Raw genomic sequence first — 24,988 nt, 5'->3', positions numbered from 1 at the left:
TCAGAAATGACTGCCTTCACTCAGTAATATGCATTTAAGATTCCTCCGTGTCTCTTCATAGCTCGGTAGCTCACTTCTTCTTAGCACTGAATAATATTCCATTCTCCAGATGTATCACAATTTATTTACCCATGCACCTACTGAAGGACATCTTGGTTACTTCCAAACATTAGCAATTGTGAATAAAGCTGCTGTAAACATGTGTGTACAGGTTTTTGTGTGGACGTCAGTTTTCAACTCCTTTGGGTAAAATACCAAAGAGTATGCTTGCTGGACTGTATGCTAAGAGTAAGTTTAATTTTGTAAAAAGCCAGAAGTCAAAAAATTTGATATCAGAAAAAATGACGGTTTTACTTTAATGTACTAAGAACACTTAACATGAGATCTACCCTCTTAACCAATTGTTGGGTGCACAATACTGTTTTGGTAAGGTAGACATAACGTTGTACAGCAGATCTCTTTAGAACTTACTCATTTTGCATAGCTGAAGCTTTATACTCATCGAGGAATAACTCCACATTTCTCCCTCCTCCCAGCCCCTGGAAACCGCCATTCTACTCCCTGCTCTTATGAGTTTGTCTATTTTAGATACTTCTTTTTTTTTTTTTAAAGATTTTATTTATTTATTTGACAGAGAGAGACACAGCAAGAGAGGGAATATAAGCAGGGGAGGTGGGAGAGGGAGAAGCAGGCTTCCCGCCGAGCAGGGAGCCCGATGCGGGGCTCGATCCCAGGACCTGGGATCATGACCTGAGCCGAAGGCAGACACTTAACGGCTGAGCCACCCAGGTGCCCCTAGATACTTCTTATATATGGGATCATGTAATACTTGTTTTTTTGCAACTGGCTTATTTCACTTAGCTTGACATCCTCATGGTTCATCCTGTTGTCAAAGATGGCAGAATTTCCTTCTTCTTTTTCTTCTTCTTTAAGGCTCAATAATTTCCACTGTGTGTACCCACATTTTCCTTACCCATCTATCCATTGATGGTTATTTCTACATCTTGGGTGTTACTACAATTCCATAATGGCTGCAACAAACTGATTTTTAAGGTGATTCTCAGAGTAGACTGAAAGCATAATTCCAAGGATGAATTTAAGTGAAGCCAACAAGACTTTGGGGATTGAGAGGTGTTGGGGAAGTTTACCTGAAAAGAATGACGTGAAACAAATCAAGCTATGGTACCAAAAGCCCATTTTCTGAAGGTAAGCACTTTGTAATAGGTGATATGGCTCAGAGGTTTAGGATCTGGATTCTGGCACCAGACTCTCTCTACCGCTTATTGGCAATATAACTCTGGGACCTTCACATCCCATTCTTTACCTCAGTTTGCTAAGCTATAAATTACAAAGTAAACTAGCATTTATCTCACAGGAGTTGACGTGAAGATTACATTAAATACAAGAGCACTAGACACAGCAGCATTTTTATCACCCAGGGGTAAGACCCTGAATATCTACATTGACACTTCCCGGTGGGTTGTTTGGCATCTCCAGGGGCTATGTGGATATTGTAGGGTTGTTATGTGTCATTTGGGCGCACTGCCCATTACATCTAGAAATCCTGAGATAGATGGATATAGATACATGTTTGATGTAGGCACAAGTGTTGGTAATGGTAGAGATGTAGGTACAGGTAGAGATACGGATGTACATGTACTTTAAGTGGCACAGATCAAGAAACTCCAAGAGCATGTTGAATGAGCTTGCCAGAGGTTAGAATTGATCAGGTGAGGAGGCCCATGAGGCAGCTGTTTCGTTTTCAAACAAGCCTGATCTTTTTCTTTTTTTTAGAGACTTTTTTTTTTAATTTAAAGATTTTATTTATTTGTCAGAGAAAGAGTGAGAGAGAGAGCGCACAAGCGGGGGGAGCGGCAGGCAGAGGGAGAAGCAGGCTCCTCGCTGAGCAAATGTGTGACCCCGGGATCATGACCTGAGCCAAAGGCAGACGCTTAACAACTGAGCCACTCAGGTGTCCCCAAGCCAGCCTGATCTTCTAAAGCCACGGTGGCAGTTGGGACCATTGTACAGTGGAACTTGAGTGAATGGTGGCTGCACCGTTGTCCTAAGGGAGTAACAAGGAATGAGTTCACTCCCAGCCATAGTCACCACAAATGACAATCTTGAGCTCTAGAGGGTCAGAAGTCCCTCAAGTGAATATTTAAATTTGATGTGCTTCTAATCAAAAGTTTCTAAGAACTCTGATGAACTGATACTGAAGTCTCTGTGGAAAAGTAATTGTCCAAGAAACATCAAGAGAATTCTAAACAAAAAAGATCAGGGACAGATGGTAGACTTCCTGTAGTTGACATCAACTTGTTATAAAAACTTATTATTGGCCTAAGAATAGATATACCATTGAAACAAATTGAAAAGCCCAGAAAACACATCTATTCTTATTTAGGACACAAACTCACCATTTCCACTGTTATGTCTTCAGTACAAGCTACCTAATTTCTTGCTTAAAATACTGCACTAACTTCCTATTGGCCTCCTCACTTCCATTTCTGCCTTCTTACCATCTGTCCTACACACTACAGGAATGATCATTTTTAAAAAGCTTATCAAATCATGTCACTTTTCTACTTAAAACTCTGATGGTTGCTAAGTGCACAAATGTTCAGTTATACTTGGCATTGCCAAGTTTTAAAACAAAACTGTTCTTTTTTAAAGATTTATTTATTTATTTTAGAGAAAGAGAGAGGGTGGGGGAGGGGCAGAGGGAGACGGAGAGAGAGCAGACTCTGGGCTGAACACAGAACGCTACTCGGGCCTTAATCTCGTGACTGTGAGATCATGACCTGAGCTGAAATCAAGAGGCAGACGTTTAACTGACTGAGCCACCCAGGTGCCCCTAAAACAACATTTACAAAGTTGTTGAACCAATTCGCTCTCCCTTTTTCCAGCTATATTGCCTCTTCTCTGTGTTCTCAGAGGAACTGTGCCTTTGTCTAAACTGTATCAACACACCTATGGATCTAGATACTGATGACATTTTTTCTGTGAGTCTACATTTGAAAATATATTCCAGTATTGCATCAAGAAAAGGAATAAATGAATGATACTATCTCCTTTTAAAAGTGATGTTTATTTTTCCTTTTTAATAAATTGAACAAATATTTTAAAAATGCAATAATAACTTCTTTTTTAAAAGATTTTATTTATTTATTTGAGATGGAGAGAGAGAGCTCGCATGAGTGGGGGGAGGGGCAAGGGAGAGGGAGAAGCAGACTCCCCAATGATCAGGGAGCCCGAGGTGGGGCTCAATCCCAGGATGCCAGAAGCATGACCTGAGCTGAAGGTAGCCAAAAGCAGCCTATTAACTGAGCCACCCAGGCACCCGCTTGATGAAGTATCACAAAGAGAACATTCCCCCTGTAAACATTTCCCCTATCGAAAAATAGAATCTCTGGGCCCCAGAAGCCCCCTCGTGTCTATTCTCAAACATTACCCCTACACTCCTCCCCCAAAGAAAACCAACTGTTCTAACTTCTCACACTACAGATTAATTTTGCATATTTTTGACCTTTATACAAAGAAAATTTATGCATTATGTTCTCGCTTCTACAACTCATTATGTGTGGGAGATTCTTACAGACTTTTGTGTTTAACAGTTCACTTTTCTTGCTGAATGGTAGCCCATTATCTGGACAGACATCTGGGTTGTTTCTCTGCTTGTTTATTAAGAATAATATTACTACATGGGCACCTGGGTAGTGCAGTCGGTTAAGCATCTGACTCTTGGTTTCAGCTCAGGTCATGATTTCAGGGTGCTGGGATTGAGCCCCAAGTCAGGCTCCCCCCTCAGCTTGGATTTTCTCTCCCTCTCCCTCTGCCCCTCCCCACTGCTCTCTAAAATAAAAATAAAATAAATAAATCTAAAAAAATTATTACCAAAAATAATAATAACATTACTACAATAATTCTTGTACATGTGTTTTGATGGACATTAGTAAACATTTCCATTGGTTAAATACCTAGAGTGGAATCCCCGAGTCATAGGGTATGTCCACATTCAACTTAGCAGGTTGTACCAAAAAGGTTCTCAAGGTGATTGTAACAATATCTATTCCCATCTGCAAGGAGGGGTCTGTTTTTGACAAAGCTTCCCAGAAGATTCTTTTCTGAAGACCAATTTGGGAAACATGGTTCTCACTGTCCTTTACGTGGAGTGTGGGGTGAGGCCATAAGAAGATGACTAGAGCTAGCAAGGGCCTCCTTCTTACCTGGCATCCAGGTTAGTCCTCACCATAACCTGCCACTTGCTGAAGAACAGACTGAGGGTCAAAGACATTAAGTTAACCCAACATTACATGCCTTAAAAACACATCTCAGGAATGTAGCACTTTAATCTACATAGACATTCAACACCTATTTAGTGAGGACCTACTATGAGGTACATTGTGACAATGTACAAAGAAATGGGAAATACCACCTGGGTTAAGTGTCACCACCACCAAATATAAACATGGAGAAATGACTATTCTGGAATGTCAGAGAAGACCTCCCATGGGAAGTGTAACCTGACAAGGGCAGGGGTGGTGATATGGGCAGGTTTGTATTTTGGCTAGAGAGTGGGGAACAGATTAGCAGGCTTGGGTCAGCTTTTATACGAGAGCTCAGTGGTTGCAGTGAGATCTGAGAAAAGAAAGGGGTTCCTAGGCTGGTGGATGCGCAGTAAAGAACTAAGCTTGCCCAAAGAAAGTCCTTTGCTTCTGACTCCTGGGAGGTAACCTCTAAATCTTTCTGATGATTGGAGCCTTAATCATGTGGGGCTGAAGCTGTAATGGGTGAAGTATCAGTGGTCACTCATATACGCCAGGGGATGCGGGTGTTTGGTCATTTTTGGTCATGTGTGTTCATGATGTGCATGTTTTGTCTGTATTCAGATCCAGTAAGAGTAGTCTTGTTTTCGTCTTTATCCGTCAGAGTCACAGAGTGGCCCTGTCTGATGTTGCTGTTCTGTGAAGCTATTTCTGTTCAAAGGAAACAGCCAGACCTAGCTGAGAGTGCTAGACCAGCTCCCATAATGCCAGTGGGGGCCGGGGGGCTTGGAGGGGCATTTCCCTGTCCAGTTACCACACTCCTGAAGCTCACACAACAGAGAAGGAGAAGCATATATCCTCTGCTGAATACCAGCCCGTGGGGACAGAAAACAGTTGGAGAGCCACTGATAGGGAGGGAAGAGGGTGTTGAGGGGAAGCCCCAGGGTCCACAGGCACGGAAGACCAGAAAAGGAAAGCAAATGTGAAGCAGCCATTGAGAGAGCACAGAGACTGGTGGACAAAGTTCAGTTCCCAAGTCTGCAGGTAATAAAGTGGTCAATGGATTTGGAAAGACAACCATCATGAAGAACCATTTGAGTAGGAAGGCAGGATTGAAAGCTTGATGATGTTAAACGTTGTTTTTTTAAATGTAGGCTCCATACCCAATGTGGGACTTGAACTCAGGACCCTGAGATCAAGAGTTGCGTGCTCTACTGACTGAGCCCACCAGGTGCCCCTGAAACCTTGATGATGGAGATTGATTGTAGGGAGTTCGACTGATAGCTGGAACTCTCAGAGCCACCCATCCTCCTAGGAGGCCACCAATCCTCAGAGAACTCACCCCCTCCTAGGAGGCCACCCCCTCCTTCTGGATTGTGCCCTCAAAATGTCCCGGGGAATGACCGCCAGCAGGGATTTAGAGACCAATTAAGTGAGGGACCTTATCTTGAAAAATGAACTAGAAATGTATTTCTAATTGTGTGAACACTGGGAGGGAACGTCTCGCCTGCTGTGTTCAACATGTAACACTGATTTGTTGTTTTGGTAAAAGACAAGAAACTGGAAGAAATGACACTTAGAGAATTCAAAAGGTTATATGTGACCCCCTGTTACTGCATACCAGTGGTTCTGAATATACAGTCTCCTGACCAACATCATTAGCACCACTTGGGAGCTTACTAAAAATGCAGCTTCTAGAAAGAAAGAAAGAAAGGAAGGAAGGAAGGAAGGAAGGAAGGAAGGAAGGAAGGAAGGAAGGAAAAAAAGAAAGAAAGAAAGAAAGAAAGAAAGAAAGAAAGAAAGAAAGGAAGGAAGGAAGGAAGGAAGGAAGGAGGAAGGAAGGAAGGAAGAAGAGGAAAGAAAAGAAAGAATGAAAGAAAGAAAGAAAGAAAGAAAGAAAAGAAAGAAGGAAGGAGGAAGGAAGGAAGAAGAGGAAAGAAAAAAAGAAAAAGAAAGAAAGAAAAGAAAGGAAGTAAGGAAGGGAGGAGGAAGGAAGGAAGAAGAGGAAAGAAAAGAAAGAAAGAAAAGAAGGAAGGAAGGAAGGAAGGAAGGAAGGAAGGACGGAAGGAAAGAAGGAAGGAAGAAAGGAAGGGAGAAATGCAGCTTCTTGCTCCTTCTCCCCAAGAAATTACTGAATCAGAAACCCTGGGGGTGGGGCCAAGCAATCTGTGTATTAATAAGCACTCCCATTAATTCTGATGCCTGTTAAAATTTAAAAGTGCTGTACTTTCTACTTGCTCTCTCTCACTTGTGAGGCCACAGTTAGCACGTATGTCCTGAAGATTCTTAACTCTGCAGCTCTAGTTCAGATAGTTCTCTCAAGCCCTGAGCCAGGATCCAATTGCCTTTTGGTATTTCTAGATGCTTCTTCCCAAATCATCAATACTTAGCTCTGCCTCTCATTGAATTCAATTTCTCCCAAGCGTGTTAAATTTACACCGTTCCCTATTTTAGTGAGTGGTTCCTCCATCCACAATGGTCCAAACTACTTTTCCTCAATTCTATTTCATATCCAAATCAGGGCGACAGCGGCTCTCGCCTGGATCACTGTTCTGTTTTCCTAACTGACCCATTTATTGCTCCCCTGCCCCTCTCCCACCATCATTCTGTTCTCTGTCATGCACTGTTCTTTTCCTTTTTTTCCAATAAAAAAAATATTTTTGAGGGGCACCTGGGTGGCTCAGTCGGTTAAGCATCTGCCTTCGGCTCAGGTCACGATCCCAGAGTCCTGGGATCGAGCCCTCCATCGGGCTCCCTGCTCGATGGGAAGCCTGCTTCTCCCTCTCCCACTCCCCCGGCTTGTGTTCCTGCTCTCGCTAACTCTCTCTCTGTTTCAAATAAATAAATAAAATCTTAAAAAAAAAAGATCTCTCTGCATTTTAGAGATCAGATTATGGAGTTGGGTGGATGAGGTAGGGTAAAATGCAGGTGTCAGATTGGATGGTTAGGAGGCTCTTGCTAGAAATCGTGGTGTCCTGAAGCAGGGTGCTGGAATGAGATTAGATGGGGACGTCGACTGAGATGGGGAAATGATGGGATCTGGGGGGAGGGGAAGGAGCCCCGGTCGCCAGTCACTGAAATAACAAGCACCAGGTGAGAGCAGGATTGAATGGCAAGGGAACTTCAGTTTTTTAATATAATGAGTGTTTGGTGCCATTAAAAAAGGGAAATGTCTTGTTTACAGTTGGATCATGTGTACATTCAATCAAATTTCAAAATTTGACAGGAAAATGTCAAATCAGATGTACTGATTTGACATTTAGGGAAGAAGTTTAAAGTAAAAGCACTGACTTGAGACCCTTTAAAAGAGATAAAGTAGTTGAAGTCTTGAGTGGCTGACATTTGACAGAGTCGATCGAGAATAAGGCCTCTGAGTTCTTTGATGTGCATTTATTTCCTTGCTCTTAACTCTGAAAAATAACTCCATTCTAGAATACTCAGTTTTCAGAGAGTTCTCTCTCTCGGTGTGCAAGCAGGGCACTGGGGGTAGAGGTGGGGAGGGACTTAGTTTCTCTTTTAACACAGGATTCTCCTCTCTTTTTTGTGGGTATCATTTCCTTTATCATTGTATGGGGCTTCATTCAGATAGAATCATTCGATAGGGTGGGGAAAGAATTGTTTGCTTTGAATATATTAGGGGAGGCAAAACTTATCCTCAACCGAACTTGGTTTTCAGCTGGGAGTTTTTAAACAAAAAGAGACGGGGCGCCTCGGTGGCTCAGTCAGTTAAGCATCTGACTTCAGCTCAGGTCCTGATCTCTGGGTCCTGGGATTGAGCCTGGAGTCAGGCTCCCTGCTCAGCGGGGAGTCTGCTTGCCCCTCTGCCCCCTCCCCTCCTTCACCCACCCCTTGCTCTCTCTCAAATAAATAAATAAAATCTTTAAAGTTTTTTTAATTTATTCATTTGAGAGAGAGAGAGAGCACGATCAGGGGTGGGGTGGGGGGAAACAGAGGGAGAGGGAGAAGCAGACTCCCCGCTGAGCAGGGAGCCAGATGACCTGGGGCTGGAGATCCCAGGACCTGGAGATCATGACCCAAGCTAAAGGCAGACGCTTAACCGTCTGAGCCACCCAGGCACCTCAATAAATAAAGTGTTATAAAAAAATAAACAAAAAGATTAGTAAGAGAAAAACAGTTTATTAAAGCATGCTGCATCCTGCTAGTTGGAGAAACCTAAAGGAAAAGTAAACATGGTGGCTTAAATTCCAGCTGATGTGGTATCTTCAACAAAGAACAGTTCATTTGTAGAGAAATGAGAGCACAAAAGAAAGTAGTTTGAGGTTTCCTAGGGTTGCAATATGTGGGAAGTTAAGTATGGAAGGGAATTAATGGAGTAGAGTTTGTTTGCAGATTCCTCTAGTGTCCTCTTTGAGCTGATAAGCATCTGTCTCAGTAAAAGAATTTATATACCATCTTTAGGCAGAGAAAAGGAGCCCTTCTGGATTTGTGACTTCTTAATTGTCTTCAGCTCAAAATAACTTTTATGTCAAGGAGGCATATTTTGGGGTGACATATTCTAGCTTCCTTCAGATGCAATTTCCAGATGAAAGGTTCTCAAGCTTTAGGATGCACTGGAATCACCTGATAGGCTTTTAATAACACAGGCTGATTTCTGTAGCAGCTGCTTTTAGGCAAACAGGCTTGGGCGATGGAATGCAGAAACGGCCCAGAGTGACCCAACTGGCTGAATACAGGCAGGCCCATCAAGCGACCCACCTCAAAATAGCCACAGGCCCTAACCTGACCGATGGGCTACTTACAACTAGGCAGTTATCAAAAAAGGAAGATTCCATTCATTCCCCCCACCACCTCTTCATCTTCCCCCTTTAAAAACAGCCCCACCCACTGCCTCGTTCCAGATGACTCTCCTCTGCTGTCCTGCCCGCCACTCCCTTGTGGTGCATTCAATAAATTTCTCTGTTCTGCCTCGGGTGGATTCTTTCACCTCCTGCCACCAGTTTCCACCTGATCATCACCCCACATTTGGGGGCCCTCATCTGACTGGGAGAGACACCCCATTTAGACGTCACAATTCCTGCGCTCCACAGGAGCCTGATTCATTTCTGATTCATTAAGTTTGAGGTGGGGCTCAAGAATTTGTATTTTTCATAAATTCCTTTGTGGCTGTAATCATCCAGACAGTATGGTACTGGCACAAAAACAGACACATAGATCAATGGAACAGAATACAGAGCCCAGAAATGGACCCTCAACTCTATGGTCAACTCATCTTTGACAAAGCAGGAAAAAACGTCCAATGGAAAAAAGACAGTCTCTTCAACAAATGGTGTTGGGAAAATTGGACAGTCGCATGCAGAAGAATGAAACCGGACCATTTCCTTACATCACACACAAAAATAGACTCAAAATGGATGAAAGACCTAAAGACAAGAATCCATCAAAATCCTTGAGAACACAGGCAGTAACCTCTTTGATCTCAGCCGCAGCAACTTCTTCCTGGACACATCACCAAAGGCAAGGGAAGCAAGGGCAAAAATGAATTACTGGGACTTCATCAAGATAAAAAGCTTGTGCACAGCAAAAGAAATAGTTGACAAAACGAAAAGACAACCGACAGAATGGGAGAAGATATTTGCAAATGACATATCAGATAAAGGGCTAGTATCCAAAATCTATAAAGAACTTATCAAACTCAACACCCAAAGAACAAATAATCCAATCAAGAAATGGGCAGAAGACATGAACAGACATTTCTGCAAAGAAGACATCCAAATGGCCAACAGACACATGAAAAAGTGCTCAGTATCACTTGGCATCAGGGAAATCCAAATCAAAACCTCAATGAGATACCACCTCACACCAGTCAGAATGGCTAAAATTAACAAGCCAGGAAACGACAGATATTGGAGGGGAAGCAGAGAAAGGGGAACCCTCCTACACTGTTGGTGGGAATGCAAGCTGGTACAGCCACTCTGGAAAACAGTATGGAGGTTCCTCAAAAAGTTGAAAATAGAGCTACCGTACAACCCAGCAATTGCACTACTGGGTGTTTACCCCAAAGATACAAATGTAGTGATCTGAAGGGGCACATGCACCCCAAAGTTTATAGCAGCAATGTCCACAATAGCCAAACTACGGAAAGAGCCTAGATGTCCATCAACAGATGAATGGATAAAGAAGGTGTGGTATATATATACAATGGAATAATATGAAGCCATCAAAAAAATGAAATCTTGCCATTTGCAATGACATGGATGGAACTAGAGGGTATTATGCTAAGTGAAATAAGTCAGTCAGAGAGACAATTATCATACGATCTCGCTGATATGTGGAATTTGAAAACAAGGCAGAGAGGGGAAAAAATGAAACAAGATGAAACCAGAGAGGGAGACAAACCATAAGAGACTCTTAATCTCAGGAAACAAACTGAGGGTTGCTGGAGTGGTGGGGGGTGGGAGGGATGGGGTGGCTGGGTGATGGACATTGGGGAGGGTATGTGCTATGGTGAGCACTGTGAATTGTGTAAGACTGATGAATCACAGACCTGTACCCCTGAAACAAATAATACATTATGTATTAATACATTATATTTTTTTAATAAAAAAAATAAAAAAAATAAATTCCTTTGTGGTCCTGATGCTGTTGTTCCAGAGAGCACACTTTGAGAATCACTGTCGCAGACCACAGCTTGAAGATCTACATTGTGTCTTCTTCACACTTTCATCCCCCACTCCACTAGGAATTTTTTTAGAGGGGGGAGGGACAGGGGGAGAGGGAGATAGAGAATCCCAAGCAGACTCCCTGCTGAATTCAGAGCCCATGGGGCCCTATCCCACAATCCTCAGATCATGACCTGATCTGAAATCAGGAGCTGGACACTCAACCAGCTGAGCCAGCAGGCACCCTGAGTGTGAGAGAGAATCTTAAGCAGGCTCCACGCCTAGCACGGAGCCCAGCTTGGGGCTCAATCTCATGACCCTGAGATCATGACCTGAGCCAAAATCAAGAGTCAGACACTTAACTGACTGAGCCACCCAGGCATCCCCAGGATTGTTCTTATTACTTTCATCAAAGATCCAGGTTTCCAAACCCATCCAGGTTTACTGCTTCCTCTTGGTCTGTTTAATGTTAGGAGACAATTCTCTGTGGGTCTTTTGGGTTTCTGCAGATCTTGTGAGCAGAGCTACTGACTGCCTTTTGGTTCTGGACTATCTTTTCAAGGGTGTGTGCAGGAGAAAGTGCTTAGGAAGACAGATATAGAATTGCCCTCCAGAGAGGGAGGTATGATTGCTGTACGATATAATAAAGATGATATAATAAAGATGATCACCCTGTGGGGTGAAGTTTGGGCAGGTTTGCTTGCAGCCTATTAGAGAAGACTGGGAGGTTCCTTGAAGTTGAACCTGAGGTCCTTTGACTAACATGCAAATTCACTGTGTGCACATCATTCATCTAGGTCCACCCCATGGGATGGGGGAATAAGGGGCAAAGGGACACCGATGCTAATGTAAAACTTAGCATGAATAAGAATGTACTTTATGTCTGATCCAAGGTGATGGTGTCTTCTGCGGGCATCCATGAAAGAGGGGCAGGCTAAATTGTTAGCTCAAAAATAAGGTGAAATCTCAGATCCTTCATAGTTTTTTTTTTTTTAATCTTCATAGATCTTAAAATGTACACCCTCAAAGGTTTTACATTGAACATTTAAAAAGGTTTACTCCCAGGGCTCCTGGCTGGCTTAGTTGGTAGAGCATGCAACTCTTGATATTGGGGTCATGAGTTCGAGCCTCACATTGGGTGTAGAGTCTACTTAAAAAAAAAAAACAGTTTATTCCTTTAGGGCTTGATTTTTAAATGTCCTTCACCAATGAAAGGAAGCAGGGTGTCATGGAGAAATGGCTAATTCTAGATGGGTATCAGGGAAGGGCAAGATAAGACTGAAGTCTCTTGTGTCAGAGCAAGACTAGTTATTATTATTATTTTTTAAAGATTTTATTTATTTATTTGACAGAGAGACAGAGAGCACAAGCAGGGGGAACGGCAGGCAGAGGCAGAGGGAGAAGCAGGCTCCCCACTGAGCAGGGAGCCTGACGCGGGGCTCGATCCCATGACCCTGGGATCATGACCCGAGCCGAAGGCAGACACTCAACCATCTGAGCCACCCAGGCGCCCCAGAGCAAGACTAGTTATAAGGACACAAAGTCAGTGTAAAGGGGCTCAACTGGCCAAATGTGGAAGACTTTGAGACTCAGAAAGAAAAGTAATGGATTATAACACATTAGATAGAAAAACAATTCATGAATCCAAAGGGTTACTTTAAAGAGGTAGGGGGAGAGTCTGGGAAGTTAAATAAACTCTTCTTTTATTTTATTTTTAAAGGTTTATTTATTTATTTGACAGAGAGAGTCACAGTGAGAGAGGGAACACAAGCAGGGGGAGTGGGAGAGGGAGAAGCAGGCTTCCCGTGGAGCAGGGAGCCTGATGCAGGGCTTGATCCCAGGACCCTGGGATCATGACCTGAGCCGAAGGCAGATGCTTAACGACTGAGCCACCCAGGCGCCCCTAAACTTTTCTTTAGAGAAGAATGCCAGCAAGTAAGTGTAGAAGCACAGAAGTTAGAGCGCAGCCATTTGCTGTGCACAATGTGATCACTGATTTAAGCAAGAATCATCACTGGTTAAAGCCTTTCGGGAAACGTTTTTAGGGAAAGGGTATCCCCATTCCACAAACTATTTTTTATTTTATTTTATTTTATTTTATTTTATTTTTTAAAGATTTTATTTATTTATTTGACCGAGAGAGACACAGTGAGAGAGGGAACACAAGTGTGGGGAGTGGGGGAGGGAGAAGCAGGCCTCCCCCCGAGCAGGGAGCCCGATGCGGGGGTCGATCCCAGGACCCCGGGATCATGACCTGAGCCGAAGGCAGACGATTAACGACTGAGCCACCCAGGCACCACTATTTTTTTTTAAGACTTTATTTATTTGTCTCAGAGAGAGAGAGAAAGAACACAAGCAGGGGAAGTGGCAGGCCGAGGGAGAAGCAGGCTCCCCACTAAGCAGGGACCCTGGTGTGGGGCTCGATCCCAGGACCCTGGGATCATGACCTGAGCTGAAGGCAGAGGCTTAACTGACTGAACCACTGAAGTGTCCATCGACAAACTACTTTTTTTTTTTTTTTAAGATTTTTATTTATTTTTTGACAGGGAGAGAGACAGCGAGAGAGGGAACACAAGCAGGGAGAGCGGGAGAGGGAGAAGCAGGCTCCCTGCTCAGCAGGGAGCCCGATGCAGGGCTCGATCCCAGGACCCCGGGATCATGACCTGAGCCGAAGGCAGACATTAAATGACTGAGACACCCAGGCATCCCCACAAACTACTTTTAATTATGAAGGGAAAGGGATCTTTATCATGGAGACATTTGCAGACACCACCTGAACCAAGTGATCAAACTGACCTTGTGTGTCTGCCAGCTATGTAATATTCTGCCAAAGAAGTTTAACCTGAATCTAATCATGAGGCAACAATTAGGCTAATCTGGAATGTGGAACATTCAACGGGACGATTGGCCTGGGTCTTCATAAAAATCACGAGAAAAGGAGCACCTGGCTGGCTCAGTTGGTTAAGCATCTGACTCTTTCAGCTCAGGTCATGATCTCAGGATCATGAGATCGAGCCCCATGTCTGGCTCAGCACTGGGCATGGAATCTGCTTAAGATTCTCTCTCTCTGGGGCACCTGGGTGGCTCAGTCGTTAAGCGACTGCCTTCGGCTCAGGTCACGATCCCAGGGTCCTGGGATCGAGCCCCGCATCGGGCTCCCTGCTCCGCGGGAAGCCTGCTTCTCCTTCTCCCACTCCCCCTGCTTGTGTTCCCTCTCTCGCTGTGTCTCTCTCTGTCAAATAAATAAAAATAAAATCTTTTAAAATAAAAAAAAAAAGATTCTCTCTTTCCCTCAGCCCCTCCCCTCCTGTGCATGTACACACGTGCGTGTGCTCTCTAAAAAAAGAGTCATGAGAAAAAAAGGGAGGGAGGACAGGACAGACAAGAGCACCATTCTAGATTAAAGATAATTTAGGGGGTGATGAGGACTTTCATTATCTCGATGATGCTGATGCTTTCACAGCTTATGCATGTCAGTACCCATGAAATCGTGCACATTGGTTTGAAGCTTATTGTTTGTCGATTATACCTCAATAAACTTGTTTTTAAAAAAGTCAAGAATTGGGGCCCCTGGGTGGCTCAGTTGGTTAAATGTCTGCCTTCAGCTCGGGTCATGATCTCAGGGTCCTGGGATTGAGCCCTACATCAGGCTCTCTGCACAGCGGGGAATCTGCCTCTCCCTCTCCCTCTGATCTTACCCCTCCTCTGTGCTCTCTCGCTGTCTGTCTCAAATAAGTAAATAAAATCTTAAAAAAAAAAAAAAAGCCAAGGAAACTTTTCTTGATTAAAAAAGACTGAAGCAAAATGACAATGTATAAACATTAATTAAAATCTGAATTCTGAAGATAAATTTGAAGATAGCTTTGGCATACTTGGAGAAATTGATATGTATTAATTAAATCATATTTCTTAATCACAATAATGGTATTGTGATTCTATAGGAGACATTTCTTATTTTTAGGATGTTAAAGCTTAAATATTTAGTGGAAAAGTGTCATGGTGTCTGAAACTTATTTTTTTTTTTTTTTTCTGAAACTTATTTTTAAATGCTTTGGCAAGTGGCGGCTGGGTGGCTCAGTCAGTTTAATGTCTGCCTTCAGCTCAGGTCATGATCTCAGGGTCCTGGGTTTGAGTCCCAAGTCAAGTGCCCTGCTCAGCAGGGAGTCTGCTTCTCCCTCTGCCCCTTTGCTAGAGCTCTCTCTCTCTCAAATAAATAAATAAAATATTTAAAAAAAATGATTTAGCAAAACTAACAGATAAAATAGTTATATAGAGAAAAATAAAGCAATATGGCAAACATGTTCATTGGACAATCTAAGTGATTGGTTTATCGGTGTTAATTGTACTATTCTTTTATTTTTTCTGTAAGTTTGATATTAAAAAAAAAGTGTAGAAAAATAGGAGTGTCTGCACCTAGAGAGATGGATTGGTGAAATTAGGTGAAATAGTGGGTTGGAACAGGTTCAGAGACAGCCACTTAAAAAACAATTTTACCCGTTGGTATTGTATATATATTATCTTCTACAAAAAACTAATGAAGAAATCTTTTTAAATTACACAGAACAATCTCCTTCCTATCTTTGCTCCCACTCTTCTCAAAATCAGAATATTGGAAAAGTGTTTACAACATGTCATGTCTGTGGATTGAGTAAAAATATGCCTAAGTTCTAGGCACTTCCATCAGTCTATAAAGTATAACATAATTAAAAAAAGAAGTGTGATTTTGGGGTCAATAATTGCTAAATTGTCTTTATGCTCTGAGTTTGTTTATAATCTACTACTTTCCTTACCTATTTGCTTATTGTGGGACACAGATCTAATGCTAATATCATTTATAGATTAACTATTTTGTACCTATTACCAGAGTAATATACACGCTCTTTTGTTGTGAACAACATCACTGCGACTTTTGTCTTACATTTATTTGGCAAAAGAAGAAACTGAGGTTCAGAGGAATTAAGTAACTTTTCTTTGAGACACCTAGTTAGTAACTAACAGAGCCAAGATCACACTGATGCAGGCTGTCCGGGTCTCAGGACCCGGAGGGCTGTCTTGCAGGACCAGCCAAGAGGATGCTTAGCTTCACGCAGGATAGAAATCAAGTGCAAGCAGAGAGGAAGTGAGAGCAGAGTTTATTAAAGACATAGAGAGGGTGGGGCAGCTGGTTAAGCCTCTGCCTTCGGCTCAGGTCATGATCCCGGGGTCCTGGGATCAAGTCCCGCATTGGGCTCCTTGCTCAGCGGGGAGCCTGCTTCTCCCTCTGCCACACACTCTCTCTCTCAAATAAATAAATAAAATCATAAAAAAAAAAAAATTCTGTCTCTCTCCCTGTGCCCCCTTGCCCCTCTTTCCTCTGAAAAATAAATAAAAATAAAATCTTAAAAAAAAAAGACATAGTGTGTAGATACCGACAGTGTCCAAGAGACTTGGAGAGACAGTCTCGTCTTTTGCTTGTTTATTGAGGGCTGTGGTCTGGCGCACGTTTCTCAGTAATCCAGGAACAAAAACGAGTGTTTAGGTGTCCTCCATGAATCACTCATGCCCTGGAGCCTGGGGTCTTGATGAGTCAGTGGTCTGGGAAAACATTCATGATGACCCTGCTCGGCCACCCCTTGGATGTTATGTATTGTGCTGGAAGACTCCAAAGAAATCATTAACTCCTTCACCTTTACAAGGAGAACATACATTATCTGTTCTCTAAGGCATGTGTAAGGCCTGGGGTGTGGGTCCTAGCAAAAATAGAAGCAGGAAAAGCAGAAAAAAAACAATTTTTCATGGGGTCCCTGTAGATTCCCTGAGGCTCAAGCTCATTCCGTTTCTCCTTTATGTGGCTTGTTTCTAATCTTTCCATTTGATAAATACTGCTTGCATGGAAATCTTATAAATCATGATTTTCCTCTCTGACTTTCTTTGGGGAGAGTATTCTCAAATCAGGAATTGCCAGGTCAAGGGGTTAAAAAAAAGTTACAGACCTGTAAGCATTTTGAAAGAGAGAAACTGGTGGCAGCACAGAGAAGTGAGTTGCATCCCTGTGGCCCCAAGAAGCCATCCTGAGTCTCCCTTTCCCCTTTAGTTTATGGTAGACAGTTCTTTCTACAATACAGAATTCTTGTGAAGCTTCCGTGGTGTATCTCAGTAAAGCATAGAGCACAGGGTCCCTAACATAGTACCTAACAAAGTACCCAGTACGTGTTTTTTTTTTTTTTTTAAAGATTTTATTTATTTATTTGAGAGAGAGAGAATGAGAGACAGAGAGCATGAGAGGGGGGAGGGTCAGAAGGAGAAGCAGACCCCCTGCCGAGCAGGGAGCCCGATGCGGGACTCGATCCTGGGACTCCAGGATCATGACCCGAGCCGAAAGCAGTCGCTTAACCAACTGAACCATCCAGGCGCCCATGTGGTGGTTTTTATTTGAAAATGAAAAGGTAGGAAAATACTAGAGGAAACACTGATGTAGCAGGGAGGATATCCTTTCTCCAAAAACTTTCTTTTTCTACCATCAATATATTTTCCATTTGGGCTTTTGCTCAAAGTTGACTCAAAAAAGTGAAATATCATTGCTGATATGGGAAAGTTTTTTTTTTTTTTAGATTTATGTATTTATTTACTTGAGAGAGAGAGAGAGCGAGAGAGCACGTGAGCACACATGCAAGGAAGTGGGGTGGGGAGGGGGTGGGCAGAGGGAGAGGGACTAGTGGACCCCTCAATGAGCCCGAAGCCCGACTTGGGGCTGGATCCCAGGACCCTGACATCAAGACCTGAGACACAATCAAGAGTTGTCGGAGGCTTCACCAAGTGAGCCACCCAGGTGCCCCAATATGGGAACATTTCTAAGACCGTATGTTAAGTGAACAAAAGTGTTCGGGAAGTTGCTGAACACTTGTGCTCTCTGTAGTTTAAAAGAAGGAATGCACATCTACCTAAATGCGCACACACCGCTTCCAGGAAAGACCAAGGGCTGGAAACTTTACAGCTCTATGATCTTGGACACCTGCTGCAGTGGCCACTAGAGGACTGAATATCCCCACATTATTTCTGATGTATGTGAAGTTTTAGAACCATATGTCAGTGTGATTGTTCAAGTTTTCCAGCAGATGGTGCTAGATGCCATTCAGTGCACAGTTCTGAAGGGCGGGATTTGGGTTCCAGATGAAAAGCAAAGCCTTATCCTGTCTGCTGAATGGATGGTCATCCACACAGAAACAGGGCAAAATCTGCGTTGCTTTTCCTCTCCCTGAATGGTCAGATGTCTGGTTTCCACGCTGGCTATTGTGTCTGTGTTCCAGGAGTCTAATGTTCAAGCAAAGGGAGCACTTATAGTCTGCTGAGTGGAGGGCCAAATGAATGGGCTGATAAAGAGATGACCGGGTCTGTGAAGAAGATGGAGGCAAAGCACAGGGCTGAAGGTCAACTATTCAGCGGTTACCAGTCAGGTGTCAACTAAAAAGAGTTTTTGTTTGAGATTACCCCATTTCAACACATCTGAATGTTTTTGAAAACCACACACTCTGCTTCCCCTAGTGCAAAACTGGGATACATCCCCCAAACAAATCGGCTTCTACCCCTCCCTTTCCATTACCTGCCAGAACTTCTCCCCTCCCCCTGACTCTCCACGGAGGCCCCAGGAAAGGACACTTCCTACAGGGTTTTGAAGGGGACTTGGACTGACTCCAACCTTTACAGTGACTGGGAGGTTGGTTCTTCTCATGAGGAAGAGAAAACGCGTCAGTACTGCATGGAAGTGAAGGGTCTTCAATCCTGGGCGGGTGGTCCCAGCAGCAGCCCCCGGGCGGGTCACAAAGGTGTTAAGAGCTGCTCTTCATGAGCAGAGCTGCAAACTGGGGCAGAACCGGCTAGGTGAGCACGGTGGCCACAGGTGAGCAGGGCCTCAGGAAGGTTTCCGGGCCTGCACGGATGACTGCGCAGCCGCCAGCTGGGGTTGGGAGTGGGGTGTCCTGGCGAGGGCACTTCGCAACAGTCTCAGGGTGCAGGGGAGGATTCCTCAGTCACCCGAGTAACAGGGAGTGCAGGTCCCCGGGCCCCCACCCTCCGCGGGTTCTGGAATTCCTCCTCCATGGCCCACGGATCTCATGTGCTGGGATCACGTAGGCCAGACCGGACTCAGACTCACCCTGGGTGGGAGTTGGGGTCACAGGGATCCAGACTTTATCCGAAGACTAAGACAGAAATGCCTCATTCCACTGCATTCCTTCTAGGAAGGAAGGAACTTGAGGGCTCTGACAGCCTCTGATGGTTGAAGCGACCTAATCAGGGGGACCTGGGAAGCTTTATGTGCACATTGAGGGTTTGTGGAGAGAAAGATTAGATCGACCTTTAAAAAACCACTTGGCTTGCAGGGTGGATACTTTCGTCTGATCCAGAGGGGATGCAGTTCTGGAAAAGCAGGGAGGGCTGTTCTATCTGTGGGGGTGACCATGACCCCACATCTCTGTGTCCCCTGCTGGACTGGACAAGGAGTAAGGGTGGGATGTGGGGGGGGGGGATGGTGGTAGTGTGAGCTGCTCCTGAGTGGTGACTCCCCCCACTTTGGGCTCTTTTCCTTGTTGCTAAATATTATACCTGAAGATAGCTGTAGATACAAATACATTATTATGTGAACATCCTTTTTATTATTTTACAGTATTTTAATCATGTTGTGAGACCCTGGACAAATTATAACCACCTAGAATCTTGTTTTCTCTTCTATACAACTGAGGCAATAATAGTACTACTTCCTAAGTCATTTTGTCTCCTAAGTAGGAGCATATGGGAGTGAATTAATCAAACACTTAGTGAATTAAGTACTCAGTGAATTAAGTATTTAATAAGAATGCATGGAAAGTGTTCAGGGAATGGCAAGGAGGCCAGAATGCTGGAGCAGAGACAACCAGAGATAGAGAATTTAGGAGGTGAAGACAAAAATGCGGAGGGTCCCATAGGTCAACTTTCCTGAGTCAAGTGGAAAACCACTGGAAGATTTGGAGCAGAGGGATGACATGATCCATTCATAGTTTACCAGGAACATCAGTTACTGTGTTGAAAATAGATGGAAAATAGAAAAATGGAAGGGGTGCCTGGGTGGCTCAGTCAGTTGAGTCTGCCTTCAGCTCAAGTCATGATCCCAGAGTCCTGGGACGGAGCCCTGGGTCAGGTTGCTGCTCAGTGGGGAGTCTGCTTCTCTCTCTGCCTCTGCCTCTGCCCCTGCTTGTGCTCTCTCTCTCAAGTAAATAAATAAAAAATCTTAAAAAAAAAAAAAAGAAAAATGGAAGATTCAGGGGAACCGTTAGAAGTTACTTCAGTAATTGGGGCCAGAAATGATGGTGGCTCAGAGCAGGCGGGTGGTTGTGGGAGGGATAAGAAGTGATCGATTTCTGGGTCCATTTTGGCAAGAAAGGCTACAGGACTTGGTGATCCTGGGACATAAAAGAAGGATCACAGATAGCATGAATATGTTTAGCCTGAGTAACTGCTAAAATGGAGGAAGCATTAACAGAAAGGAAGGCTGCAGCAGGAGGGGGGTTGCATAGGAATAGCAGGAGCTCTGTTGAACAGATTTAAGGTGGCCATGCCTATTTGATGCAGGAGTGGAGAAGTCAAGGAATGGTTGATACATGTATCGAAAGTTAGGGAAGAGGGGCGCCTGGGTGGCTCAGTTGGTTAAGCGTCTGCCTTCAGCTCAGGTCATGATCCCAGGGTCCTGGGATGGAGCCCCGCATCGGGCTCCCTGCTCTGCAGGAAGCCTGCTTCTGCCTCTCTCTCTGCCCCTGCTTGTGTTCCCTCTCTCGCTGTGTCTCTCTGTCAAACAAATAAATAAAATCTTAAAAAAAAAAAAAAAAGAAAGTTAGGGAAGAGATCCAAGCTAGAGGTGAAATAACAAATGACTTTTTAGGATAAGGATATCCCATGCAATATTTCAAATGTAACAGTTTGTCCTGCATTTTTGTTTGCTAAATCTGGCGACCCTCATGGTGTACTTGAGAGGTAGTCATTAGGTGCTTCTAGCAAAAGACTCCAAGAAATGGCCAGAAAGGAAAGAGAGTTGGTGGTCTGAAAACCAGGACAAGAAAGAGTTTCAGGAAGAGAGTCACCAGCTATGTCAAATGCTGCTGATGGATCAAGTGTGTTCAGGACAGAAAATGACTATTGATTTGAGCCAAGTAGATATCATTGGTCAATTTTTAAAAAGGGGTCTTCATGGATTTGGCACTGAGTAAACATGCTTTTTAATGGATTCAAGAGAGAAATGGAAAATAGAGAAAACTTTCACAAGTTGTTTTCTTTCTTCAAGTAGGCTCCATGCTGGGCGTGGAGCCCAACACAGGGCTCAAACTCATGACCATGAGATCAAGACCTGAGCTGAGGTTAAGAGTCTGACACTTAATTGACTGAGCCACCCAGGTGCCCTGCGCAAGGAGTTTTTTTGTCAAAAAACCAGAGGAATTAGATGAGACTGGGAGGAGTGAAATCTAGAGAGGATTTCCTTTGGGGATGGGAGCAATGACCCCACATTTGTATGCTGATAGGATGATGTAACAGAAACAAAAACTGATACAAGAGGAGCGGGAATAACCAAAGGGAGTGAGTGAATAGGGAGGAGATGCCCCAATGAGAATGTTTTACATACTGTGTACATACATTATATATAAAAATAGAAACCTTCTCCCCGTGCAGACAATGCCCTCATTCCTTGAGAGATACAAAAAGAGGCCAATATGGGTTACCTTTGCTCTAGGATTTTGGCCTCTCAGGTCCTGACAGGCTTGTTTGCTCTCCAGTGACTTCCATCAGCAGTTTTGTGTATTTGGTCCACATATTCAACGGAAGAGTTAGAACAAAAAATTTCAAACATATTCAAAAATAGATGGATTAGTAAATGAACTGCCATGTACCCATTATTTAGCTTCAATAATTGCCAACTCTTTGGTCATCTTCTGTCATCCATATCCCACCCTCTGTCCTCCTTTTCCTTCTAATTATATTGAAGCAAATTCCAGACAACATTCCCCATCTGTCACTTCACGTGTATATATTTGAGCTTTATCTTTAAAAGATAGGGACTGTCTTTTTAAAAAAATTATATTATCATCATCATCACCACACACATACAAAATTAATTAATTCTTTATTTTAATCACATATTCAGTCAGTGTTCATATTTGCATGCTTTTCTTGTTGCCCAGGTAATTTAAAAAAAAATTTTTTTTTTTTTAAAGATTTTTATTTATTTATTTGAGAGAGAGAGAATGAGAGAGAGAGAGCATGAGAGGGAGGAGGGTCAGAGGGAGAAGCAGACTCCCTGCCGAGCAGGGAGCCCGACGCGGGACTCGATCCCGGGACTCCAGGATCATGACCTGAGCCGAAGGCAGTCGCTTAACCAACTGAGCCACCCAGGCGCCCCCAGGTAATTTTTTTTTAATCTTTTAAAGATTATATATTTATTTGAGAGAGCACAAGCAGGGTGGGAAGGGGGAAGGAGGCAGAGGGAGGGGGAGAAGCAGGCTCCCCGCTGAGCAGGGAGCCCAACGTGGGGCTCAATCCCAGGACCTTGGGATCATGACCTGAGCCGAAGGCAGCCACTTAACTGACTGCACCACCCAGGTCCCCTGTACCAGGGAATTTTGAGTAACAAAGCATTCTGATTCACAAGACTATTGCAGGCCATATTCATTATCAGATCAGAAGTATATGGAACATGAACCAAAGCTCGTCAGCAGGTCAGTGTGAAATACTTTTCTTCAGTGGGATTCCTCATCCCTCCTGCCCACAGCCAGGTGACAAATCAGGATTAGTGGGACCAGATCCACAATTGGGGAGGTGGGAGAATCACCCTGGTTGAAAAGCCTCATGTATAGTTTCTGTGGTCCTTTCAGAGGACATACCTAATTACAAGATCGCCATACTCAACAAAGCCAAAGCTACAGTATTCCCACCAGGTATTTGTAGTGTATTTTTAGTTCCTCCCAGTCCCAATGCAATTTACCAATTAGAGGTCATTTTTGTCATAAGCAGTGTTGACTGGCGACATAGATGACAGGCCACCTTCTGAGGTAGCTCATGGAACAGCCAGGACGTTAGTTAGTTGACTGAAGATCGAATATGTATACATAATAGGAAAGAGTTTTATCTTTTACCAAAAATAGCTGTTTGAGGGATAATTGACATAAAAGTAACTATAGGTTTTTGTAGGGTAAAATTTGGTAAATTTTGACATGTATGCATCCATGAATCCATCACTACATTCAAGAGAGTGACTATATATCCACAAATCAATGTTAAATATTTTCTTAATGCTCCTTTACAATCCTTCTCTACACTATAAAACCACCCCACCCCATCCCCAAACAACCACTCACTTGTACTGTTACTATAGATTAGCTTGCATTTTCTAGAATTTATATAAAATAATACAATATATACTTTTTTGGAGTGAAGAGGAAGGTGTGTCCAGTGGGAAGGTCTCACTCAGCATAATTAGAGATCTTCTGTGTGTCACAATTAATAGTTCATTCCTTTTTATTGCTGAATAGTATTCCATTTTGAGGGTATACCACAATTTTTTGATCCATTCACCCATTTGTTGGCCATTTGAGTTGTTTTTAGTTGTGGCTGTTACTTTTCTTGTTGTTACTGTTTGATTTTACCATGTATTTGCTTGAAACAAAATGCAAATAATATCAATACACTTCTATATTTCCTACTGCATTTCTTTTTTTTTTAATTAAAAAATTGTATTTACTTCGAAGCATTCAGGATTTACTACTCCCCCCACTGCACCAGGCAAAGTTAGTGGCTGTTGAAAATAGACACCAGGACAGGGCTATCTAAAGACACATGAGGTAGTGTGTTAACTATACAAAAAAAAAAGACACTGTACAGTTTATTTTATTTATTTATTTATTTATTTAAAGATTTTATTTATTTATTTGACAGAGAGAGAGATAGTGAGAGCAGGAACACAAGCAGGGGGAGTGGGAGAAGGAGAAGCATGGTTCCTGCCGAACAGGGAGCCGGATGTGGGGCTCAATCCCAGGACCCTGGGATCATGACCTGAGCCGAAGGCAGACACTTAATGACTGAGCCACCCAGGCACCCCAACACTGTACAGTTTAAAAACAAATCTTACACAGCCTTATATTTCAATTTTTTTCTTTAAAAGGAGTGAGTTGTGTACAGGGGGGTTAAATGCTTGATAGACAAGAAAAAAAACTGCTCGAGAACCAACTTATTCATCATCATCATCTTCGTCTTCCTCCTCCTTCTCTTTGTCTTTCTTGTCTCCCTGGTCTTCCTTCTTTGTCTTGTTTTTTTCAGTCTGGATGACTCCCTTTTTTCCGCCTCAGACTTCCCTTGAGCGCCGTGTGCAGCGATATCCTTCTCATTTTTTCCCTCAGCTGAGTGGCCTTATTTTCGTAAGGCTGCTGGTCATCTGCAGCGGTGCTGTTCCACGTCTCTCCTAGTTTCTTTGCAACATCACCAATGGATAGGCCCGGATGTTCTCCTTTGACTTTTGGCCGATACTCAGAACAAAACAAGGAAAAGGCGGAAGGAGGCCTCTTGGGTGCACTGGGATTCTCGAACTTCTTTTTTGTTTCCCCTGTAGGGGGCATATAAGTTTTCATTTTTCTTTCATAATGGGCCTTGTCCGCCTTTGCCATGTCTTCAAATTTTCCTTTTTCTCTTTGGCAGACGTGGTCTTCCACCTCTCCAAGCACTTCTTAGAGGACTCTGAGAGGTGGACAGAAGCATCCAGGTGCTTGTTCTTGTGCTCCTCTCTGCAAGTTTGCACAAAAGAATGCATAGGATGACCTGTTGCCTCTTCGCTTCTTAGGACCTCCTCTGCCTGTGTTTAATTGTTTTCCTCAGAGAGGCAGAGTCACCAGTGCCCGCCCGGCTCTCACTTGCCCTGGCACCATCTCTGTGGAGCTCAGTGTACTGCAATCAAATTCCATCACTTCTTTTTTTTTTTTTATTATGTTATGTTAATCACCATACATTACATCATTAGTTTTTGATGTAGTGTTCCATGATTCATTGTTTGTGTATAACACCCAGTGCTCCATGCAGTACATGCCCTCTTTAATACCCATCACCAGGCTAACCCAT

The 24,988-nt window shown here is 43.4% G+C and overlaps 1 pseudogene; it reads right to left on the bottom strand.

Annotated features, from left to right (window-relative positions):
• Positions 1-24,107: 24,107 nt before the first annotated feature.
• Positions 24,108-24,988, bottom strand: LOC123840936 (high mobility group protein B1-like; annotated as a pseudogene).

Source organism: Mirounga angustirostris, unplaced genomic scaffold (genome assembly GCF_029215605.1).
Source record: "Mirounga angustirostris isolate CCGP_5_RB_7025 unplaced genomic scaffold, mMirAng1.0.hap1 SCAF_2, whole genome shotgun sequence".
Taxonomy (NCBI): Eukaryota; Metazoa; Chordata; class Mammalia; order Carnivora; family Phocidae; genus Mirounga; species Mirounga angustirostris.
The sequence above is the reverse complement of the archived record's forward strand: the minus strand, read 5'-3'. Positions and strand labels throughout refer to the sequence as shown.